The sequence below is a fragment of the Cimex lectularius genome, unplaced genomic scaffold, assembly GCF_000648675.2.
Source record: "Cimex lectularius strain Harlan isolate CLEC.00 unplaced genomic scaffold, Clec_2.1 scaffold90, whole genome shotgun sequence".
NCBI classification, from domain to species: domain Eukaryota; kingdom Metazoa; phylum Arthropoda; class Insecta; order Hemiptera; family Cimicidae; genus Cimex; species Cimex lectularius.
Genome location: NW_019392684.1, coordinates 857,296 through 867,595, shown reverse-complemented (window position 1 = coordinate 867,595; position 10,300 = coordinate 857,296).

Sequence of the window (10,300 nt, the reverse complement as noted above, 5' to 3'; positions counted from 1 at the left end):
TTAGCCAAGATACAGCCCTAGGAAACGGATGGCGTTTTTGGTGGGAAAGGAGGCAAATATAATATTCTTGTATTAAATACTTTGGATACACTATATTTGTAGTATTTGCAAACTCAGCGTATTATCTTGAATATCTGTTGCCTTATTTTCTACAACAGCATCTTTTGGAGCCTTTACCCTACTGGGCTTAGTTGGATGTGAGTAAAACAGCGATATGTCGATGACTGGGGACTAAAAAATCCTATATAATGTGTGGTGTTTAGTAACCGTTAGCCAATGATTATTTGGAGATCGTGAGGTGCGGTCGAGTGTGACGTAGGTTTTAGAAAAACATTTTCTTTATCATGCCAACGTTTCGATCTTTATTGAGATCATCTTTAGGGCTCAATAAAGATCGAAATGTTGGCATGGCAAAGAAAATGTTTTTCTGAAACCTACATCACACCAGACCGCATCCTACGATATATAAATAATTATCGACTAACGGTCACTAATCACCACACACTGTATTTACCTGATGTAGGTTTTGTAATTTTCATTATTCAACGATTTTTGAAATCATAATTGACATTTATCCTATACTTCACTCCAAGCATCCTTGTGAGGAGTCACCTGGATATACAAAGGACATTTTTAGTGCGATTTTGGATTGTGATATAAATTAATGGTATGGGCTCATAGTATATTAATTACAACAGTTTTTGCTTCTAAGACGAATTTAAGTATTTTTGAAAATAAATCTCACAGTCAGTTATTAATAATAATTTTAAACAATTGTATAACAAAATAAATGAATCTAGGATTCTTTTTTAGTTCATCAACTGTATTTAAATCCCATTTAGATTGAAGTTTTTGTTTAAACATATTTTAATTTTGATGGTATAGCTTACATTTATACTGCTAGTGGAAGAACCCTGGCACAGTTGATTTCATTCTCTGTTTGATAAGGTTTGTTTATCCTCGGTTCCTTACTGTTTGCCCTTCAGACCATGTCGGTCCTGCCAATAAGTGCTCTCGGAAACCTTGTTTACCCAGCTTTCACTCCACTACAAGCCCTCTTAAGAGGAAAAATTAAAATGTGCATGGAAATACATTTTCCTCCCCTTGAATCAATATTTGCACTCTGTATTGGACACAAGGTGGATAAACTGCGCCCCTCACCCTCCCCAGTTTTTGATTGCTTCCACCCCTCTTGTGTACACGGGCATATTGTAAATATTCACTTTCGATTCAGGGCCAGTTTTCTGTTTGCTCACAAGTGGACCATTACCAGGCCTGCATTTATTTCCCACCTTATATTCTGACAAATTTTCTCCTTCAGCATACACTTTATCGGAATTACAATATCAAACATAGTTAAGATTATTTTTCATTTTGAATATTTTTCTGTGAGAACATTTTCAACATTGTTGTTTTGCCTGTAGAAAAGTAATTTTGAAAAGCCAATTCTCATAAAGATAATCCCCATATCCTTTCACTTCTAATTGAAGATTAGCGACATTTGAAATCTCAAGCCAAAACTCCTACATAACCGAAACACCTTCAGAAGGTTAAAAAGAACAAAGCCATATGAACTAGTGTAGTTAAAAATGAGTGAATAAGTGAAACATAAATCTTATTGTACCAATGGGTTTATAAGGAAGTAAATATTTATTTATTATGTATATATTATTGTAAAATTAATGGTCGGTGTAATAAGACCAGTTTTCATAAATAAATTTAAAAAAGTGAACAAGTCAAACAGAGTAGGACTGACAATTACAGACATTTAACTTTGTAATACTAAATTATAACTATTTTTTGTTGAGTAGCACAATCAACTCATTACCTAAGTGATGAAAGAACTTCCCCTCTTTTGCCGCTCGCTTTGACTTTAAATTGATTGTAAGAGTTTGATCAATGTATCTTCCAAAAGACTTCTAATCCCCCTCTGGCTTCTTCCCTATTATCTTTCTCCATCTCCTCCCTTTATCAGATTATTCACCCACTAGGGTCAAATCCCATTGCTCTAATGTAATAAACAACTTTCCCCTGAGGAATCGTCTAACAATTGTGTTAGCTATCCACTCGAATTGTTTGTCTTCTAAATGCCAGGAATTGATTCATCTCACACGGCCCTAACCCCCTGTCCAAACATCAAATAATTGCCTTCTGACTCATGCACTCCCTCTAGTTTTAAGAAATTTTGGTTGCTGACCCCTGTTACACACTTGTTCTATTCCTACATTTTAATTTTGTTTATGAGGCAGTTGATGTGAAGTTAATATCATTTTAATTTATTTACCATATATGTATGTATGGTTCTTTTTTAAAAGTTAAAAAAATCTACTAAGGATGATTGTTGGAGTGACAATGTAGAAAAGGTTTAGGTTTATGGCTTTATGCACATGTAATAGTGTTATATTGATTTATTGTTATACTGATCATAAAAGTCAGGTATGTTCACAAATGATTATATATGATATTTCAACAAATTCTTGCCGTTAAGATGACTTTATTTATATTTGTTAAAATTTGTACCTACTTTATTCAGATTTGTGTTTCATCACATTGATATATTTTACTGATACAAAATAATATTTACAAAAATGAATATATTCTGATTATGATCGAAAATTAATTTGCGAATCTAGTGCTATTGATTTGTGTGGCTAAAGTTCTCATTTTATTCACTTTCCTTGATATATTAAAAACTCTACTGAAGAAGTTATGAAATTAAAAAAAAAAAAAAAAATCTGTCAGGGGAGTTTTTATATTGTTGACTGAAGAATATATAGTTATTTAATGACAAAACATGAAATTTTGTGCAGTGTTAATTTCTAAGAGAATAAAATAACTTTTAACCACTGCTGAAAGTTTTGTTAATACCAATGAGTAACACAAATTGTTTAAAGATATTTTTTATCGCCCATCCACCACCCTGCCATACTTTAGGGAGACCCTGTACTGCGCCAATTAACTAAATATTTGGTTCTTCAAAAGGGCCTTTTATACTTAACGCCTTCCTCACGCCCTACCTGTTTAAAGGAAGGCTATATTAATTGTATTTTTAAGGGTAAATTATTAAAATTAACTCTTCAAGAATGATTTAGTATTTTCATAGTATTTGCCATATTTGGTTCGTAGGCTGTGGCTTTTAGTATTATTCCCAGTCATATTTTTAAATTTTTAAAAAATATTTTTGTTTTAATTTTAAACAAGGATTTTTGTATTATCCCATGAATTTTGAACACCTGAGTTTTGTTGTATTTAAGAAAACTATAAGGTTGACGAGAAAATGATTTATCGATTTGAAATTCTTTCCTTCGACGCCTTTTCTTTTAAATAAAACAAAATAAATTGACAAATTATGTTTGGATGATTTGTGTGATGATGACGTTATTTAGGCAGGTCGAAATCATTTCTGGTACTCCTGTTTTCGCAGTTCATCAGTCATGCGTGTCCATTCATTAGGTTTGAGCGTCTAACGTCTCATTTGTGTTACACATTTACATATGTTACAAAAAAAAACGGAAAAAAACCATGCCTAATCCACCAAAGGCAACTACAAACAAAGATAACTCCTCACGACCTTATAAAAGAGACTTGACTTCACAACAATCGCACAGACCCAACACTCTGAAAGATGGCGAAATGCCGAAACGCGACTGTCAGACCAACCCAGCGATGCTCTAGAGATAATATATTTATTTTCTTTCCCGTAAAATTTTATAAGTGTTCTTTATTGTGAGAATTCTTCGCGTCGACTGCGGAGAGATAAACCTGAAATTTGGTCGTTACCGATCATTTTGTTCTGCCTATCCTCGCTGCAGATGGCGATATGCCGAAACTCTCCTGACATCAACCCAACCAAAGAAGATGGTTATGGATCAAATTACAGGCTTATTATACCGCAGACAACAGGAATAAATATAATTTTATTCTCTGTCGAAACGAAAACGGTTCCGTTAAACTGTACGTATAATTTTTCCGCTAATTTATCTCTGGTTCGTTTCTTCTAGACATATCCGTCATTTTAATAGTTCAGACATCCATTTCTTCTACGTTCGTGCATAAGAGGTGTATTAAACCTTTATGTAAGGATAAATGTTTTTGCTTGATTAGTCGGCCACTGAATAACAGAGCACATTATTTTTCCCTAGATATAAGAAAATTATGGCGCCGTATATTGGAGAGAAACCGTGTTAAACTATAAAAAGTGAAGCAATACAGCTGGGTTACGGCTTCAGGTAGCACGGTTAGATTAAGGGGTTATCTTTATGTGGTGACCGAGGACCATATAGTTTACGGCGAGGACGGTTTTATAGCTCATTGGTCCATTTTGGTTCAGACTTGTGGCCTCGACTAACTTATAACCCCTACCCTTCGTGTTTACGTTCTAAGGGCCTGTTTATTAAAGGCTTACACTTTTTTTTTCTCTAAGGGGCCCTTTTTATTTTCTAAGGGCTCGTAGTTTCCGCGCTGCCGATAAAATTGTCAAAATATAAAAGACTGTACCGTCCTGAAATTGGATTCCTCCAACGGGTCGCCCTTCTCTATTTACCATGCCATTTGTTGAGGCTCTAAATCGTAAGCCCCGGTTAGGGGAAAGAATTCAATCATAACTTTACCCCTTGGTTAATTTCCGTCGGTACGGCGAACCGGCAAACTGAATTAATTCCCGGAGAAATGAGAGAAAGGAGGTGGAGAAGAAAACCCGAATCGAAAACTGGAAATCAACAAAGCGCTGAGGAAACAGATTGGCTAAATAAAATTTGATTTGACAACCGTTTAGGAGCTTTGTCAAAGCTTTTAAAGTTCAGTTCGTGTTTTTTACAATGCTCATTTCCTACATTTTTAACAGAACACGGTTTGCACAAAATCTAAACCTTTTTCGAAATACTAAATTAATTACCTATTTTATATTCAATCGTGTAGTCCAAAAACAGCCAAAAGCTTAGCAATACATGGACTTTAGGTAGAACGTCTTTTTATTTCATCAGAATCAGAAAAAACTTATAAATAAATATATTAACAAATATGGCACTGTTCACAGATTCTGTACAACTTTTACAAGCAAATAAATCAGGCCATTCTGTTTTATTAGCGGTTATATTGCAAAATAATTTTGATTTGAACTTATTGCTTTCGTCAACTCCTCCTACAATGGCAAATAAATCGTGAACTAACATCACACATGGCTTTAAAGGCGAATAATGTGCTCCACTTTGCTTCCTTGCTGTTCAAACAATTGTGACAACAGTTGGGGGTAAAATATTAGGCCGTAATATTGTCAAATCGTGACTGCCGAGTGTAAAACCAGTGTAAATATTATCTCAATTTATGTAAACAATACACTTTTACTTCATATATTAAACCCGGTTTATTATATATACCAAACCAATATAACTTCCTCTCATATTCAACCTGAAACACCTGATCGATTAATTATTGAGAAATCTCATGAAATCAAAACATTCATGACTTAGAACCTTAAACTGCATGAAAGGGTAACCTTTACGACTAAGACTATCCACTCTTGTCACCACTCCCATCCGTCGTAAGCTCCTATCTGCAAAATCACCTCCCCTATTAGAAGACTCGTACCGCAAATGGACTGAATGACATACTGATACCGACTGATATCGACGCTGATATAGTACGATATGTGGGACAATATGGGGGATTGAATCCACACACTCGCCTGAAACCACAAGACATGAACCGCAAACTATATCACCCAAACCTTAACAACAAACAAACTGACCATTTACAAAATTTTCGTTCTTCTGATATAGACCTATAGAGTGGAGGTTAGGGTCTCAACCAAATATCATCTCTTGTCCAGTCTCTTCAATCCAAAATCCTAAGAAAAATCCTTAATGCACCCTTCTACTTCTCCAATAAAACCATTCACACTGACCTCCATATTCCATTCGTTCACGACCTTGTAAGAACATGTTATTCCACAGTACACATTCGGTACACCTAAATCCTCTCATCCAACTACTTTCCACACTAACCCTACCTGAAAACTCACTTTAGCTGAAGAGGCCTAGGGGATTTGCTTCAGTGATGTGAATATGGGTGCAGTGTGAAATGAGACTCCAATGGGTGGCTTCTACATGTTTAATTATCTCTCATGTTATACTATGAATCAGATTTACATATTGTAACTAAAGTTGCAGGTGTAAATAATAATAATAATAGATAACTAAATTTAAAAAAAAGACTAGGACGTATTATTTACATAATTAACAATGACTTTATTGCTGAACTGTGTATCTTTTGTAATTTCGTTGGGCAGAACCGTTTAGATTATTTTAAAATTTAAAATTAAAATCAATAGCGAGGGTAAAATTTATAAGTAGATTTAAAATTGGTTCACATTTAAAATCTGAATTGGCGAAACTTCTTAATTTGTTTAAATAACGTAAATTACACAGTGCTCTCATACTTCATTTTTATAGATTATATTAATTCGATTTTATTGTATTATTTTTTACCACTATGTATCTATTATTTAATTCTATATGTATGTTATTTAAAAAAATCCTTAACTACACAATATATTCAAAGGCAGTAATTGAACAAATCGAAGAGGGCGTTCAGAGAACCTGAGCAGGAGACGAGGGATCGTCCTCACCCGATTGAGGATTGGCCATACGCGGTTAACACACGGGCACCTGCTTTTGGGCCAAAGCCCGCGCAGGTGCCCCTTATGCAGGAGAAAGGTTGCTCGATGTGTCCCACATAATAGAGGCGTGTCACACCTTAGCTCCATACAGAGAGCGTGTAGGCATGCCACCTGTTTTAAGATAATTCTCGAACACGGTAGTGAGTTTCAGGGTCCCCTGTTCCGCTTTTTAGAGAAATTGGGAATTTTTGTTGTATATAGCCGTCAAGATATGTGTTTTGTGTTTCTGTTTTGTATGAGTGAGAGTATTTATTAGAGTGAATGGGGAGGGGCTGATGGTGGAATATCATCCCCATCGCCCCTCGAGCTGTGTGTACGTGACTTGGGTCGATGGCGGAATATTTATAAAAGTACCCCATCGACCCCAATTGATTGGTTTGTTATTGTGTGCAGGTTGATGGAGGAATATTCAGTACGCCATCCACCAAATAGAATGAATGCAAGGTATATAGGTGTGAATGTATTTATTTGTGTGAATACGTATTGAATGTGTGATGCAATATTTAGCAAGTGCTTGGGGCTGAGATGAGCAAGCTGTCGGATGCCCCCTTAAAAAAAAAAGGAATGTCCCAAAGAAAACGTTACACATACGAATGCAATCTATTTATATTCTTTTTATCTTCCATTTTATAACGTCAAAGTGTTCATAAATAAATAAACAAACCAATTACGTATATAAAACATAACATAAATATCGTTACGGTCCACATAAACAACTTATACTTGTGTGAACAGTAATTCCGTGTTATTAACAAGTTTTCTTGTGAAGTTGGTAAAGTGTAATTTAACTAAGTGTTTCAACTCCGGTTGAAAATGAAGACCTTTTGATTGTTAGAGGCTATCATTACATTATAAACCTTGCCTGGGGGTTTATTTCAAAACGTATAATCTTTATCATTTTTATACCCGAACCTTGGCGGATCATTTAATTATCATGTAAATGTATGTTTGTCTTGTTTCTTTCTTGTTTTACATTGTGTTCTACGTTTGGGATTGCATGTTGAAACGTATTATTTAACAGCTTTCATTAAAATTAATGTAAACGTTATTCTTGTGGGTATACAAATTGTATTTTTTCTGTGTCTTTGGGATGTCTGTTGGTATAATTTGACCTTTTTTAATTTCATTTCGGTTTATTGCCGTTACCGTTGTTTCAAATGGTTAGTTAATAAATTAAGCACGTTGTAATGTTAGTATTTGTGCGGTAATTTTGTGTGTTTAGTGTTTTCTTTTAGGGTGTTTGGTTGTGGTGCTTGACTCTAGAAATAGAAGGGGCTGTGGGTCCTGGAGGGCGTGTTAGTTGTAAGCAGGGTGCTTTTAAACGTGTTGAGAGAACTTTATTTGTTTTTACAGAAGGCGGGAAACTCTGTCTCTCTACTTTAAATACGATTTCCTCCCCTTCATAATTCACAGGGAGAAAATGAAAAATTCCCTATTCATTAGCGTAATTGTATTCGTCTGCCGATGTTTCAAGTAGAAAAAGGGAGGGTAAAGTCTGAAAGAAGCAGATGGTGTAGCTTGACACCCTCAAACCAATACAATCCACTTACAGGCCCCTTCTCCCCTTCGTCGCCGGGATAAATCAATACCCACCTACTTATCTACCGCCTCCGACCCTCGCCGCCTCCATCTCATTTACCGCCCTCCAGACTCCATTAAGACGCCGTGAGGATCCTATCTCCCGCGGGGCACAGATTCACTTCACATGCTCCCTTATTAACCATAAAGGAGAACGTCCCTTGGGAACCCTTCTTGCGATAGACCGCAGCTTTATCTCTAGCCGCAAACATTGCAAACGCCAATACCTACCCTCACGTTTCATACTGCGACCTGTACAATCTTAACTTCTCCTCAACCCCAGAACGGAAGTAAAATGTTCTCCTTTCTTTCTGTATTGGAAATGTAGAGAGAACGACTATGCAAGATAGAAAAGTTATTTGGAAGGCGATGGATTTGTAACGTATCATATTGAATGTCTGTACGTAACTAAAGAGTTTTGGAAAGCTTATTCATGAACGCGTCTGCCCGGTCCAAATCCAGTACATTTGTAATAATTCCTTATCTTTATATTATTTATTAAAACGCAACCGTATAGAGGGTTGAATCACTTGCGAGTTAAAAGATATATACCAATAATTAATATTTAGTATTTCTCCAGTCGAAAGTCTCTATTTTAGCATTACACTATGTATTGTGAGATTTTTTCATGTGGTCTTTCGCAAACTTAGCTCGGTGCTTAATACTTCTCACTTTTAAAAAAATAACTTGTTCTCTGTGTTTTTCCCCTTTGCTGATTCTTTCACATACGAATTATTCACAAAGAAGCTTATTTATTATTATTAACAAATCTGTTTAGTTTGATACGTACTGCATTTGGTATATAAATATCCAAAATCGAAAGATTTTATTGGAAAGGGTCAAATTTGACCAGAGACGATCATACTGCACGAACTGCACTACAAATTCACTATAGTGAAAAATTGATTTATCGGATGTATAATATCTCTTGCCTAGAATGTTTTGTCCATTTTTCTAGTATTAACGTAAAATACGATTAAAAACAAAAAAGAAAAAACAATATTGATTTGCTAATTATTCCACAAAAACTAGTGGTTCAGATGAGTTTTTGTGCGCTTATTTTAGCAAGCCTGAACCTAACTCCTTCAACAGATTTCATTTTCATTAATGTGTCACGGACAGCAATATAGGATTAATAATTGTGGTTGTTCCAACATTTATAACTAACTCAGTTATTTAAAAACATTTGTAAATGTTATACCACCTCCTTGTTTTTCTTTTAAACGTTTCTTCAGTTGGGCCAAGGTTTCATTTATTCTATCTCTTACTGTAACTTTTTTTTTAATATTCTAAGCCAAGGTAGAGTAAATTATGAACAAAATAAACCGAAAATTTGTGCACGTCTTTGTGTGCGAGTGTATCAGTCTACCAGGTGGTGATTGATCGATTGGAAATCGTGCGTGTGTGTGTGTGTGTGCGCGCTTGTGTGTGCATGTGAAAGGAAGAGAGAGAGTCGGACAATGTGAAGGAGTTTTTTGTGTGTAAGAGGAGAGGGATCGTGAGGGAGTGAGAGCGGGTGAGAGGTAAAAGTGAGGAAGAAATTACTCGAAAGCCTTAAATTGTTATCTAGATAATATTTGCACTTTTTTTTGGAAATGTGAAAACATATTCCTTTTTAATTATTTTCTGTGCCGTATATTTTCAAGCACTAGGAGTGTTCATAAGTAGTGAAACAAACCCCCCTTTCAACGAGTGTAACATTAATATCTGAGAACGTCCCATATGGGCCGTCCACAAACGCCGGATTGTCACGGATGGAAAGAATGACTCTATAACGCCCCTACAATCATAAATAATACAGAGGATTTCCTTTAGTCCCCATAAAGGGCGTGAACAGCTATAATGCGGAATAAATCGGGGGGTTGGGAGCAGAGGGTGAGATGACGGATAATAAGACAGACAATTCCGATATGACGGCCGCCCGGCGGTTTTATAAAGCCCCGTCCTTGTCGCTTTTAAGCGTTCCGTCGGGGGATGGTAATTGAAAACAAACAAAACACCAGGCCTTGTTTACCCCTTCAATTAATTGGCGATAACCCCATGTAA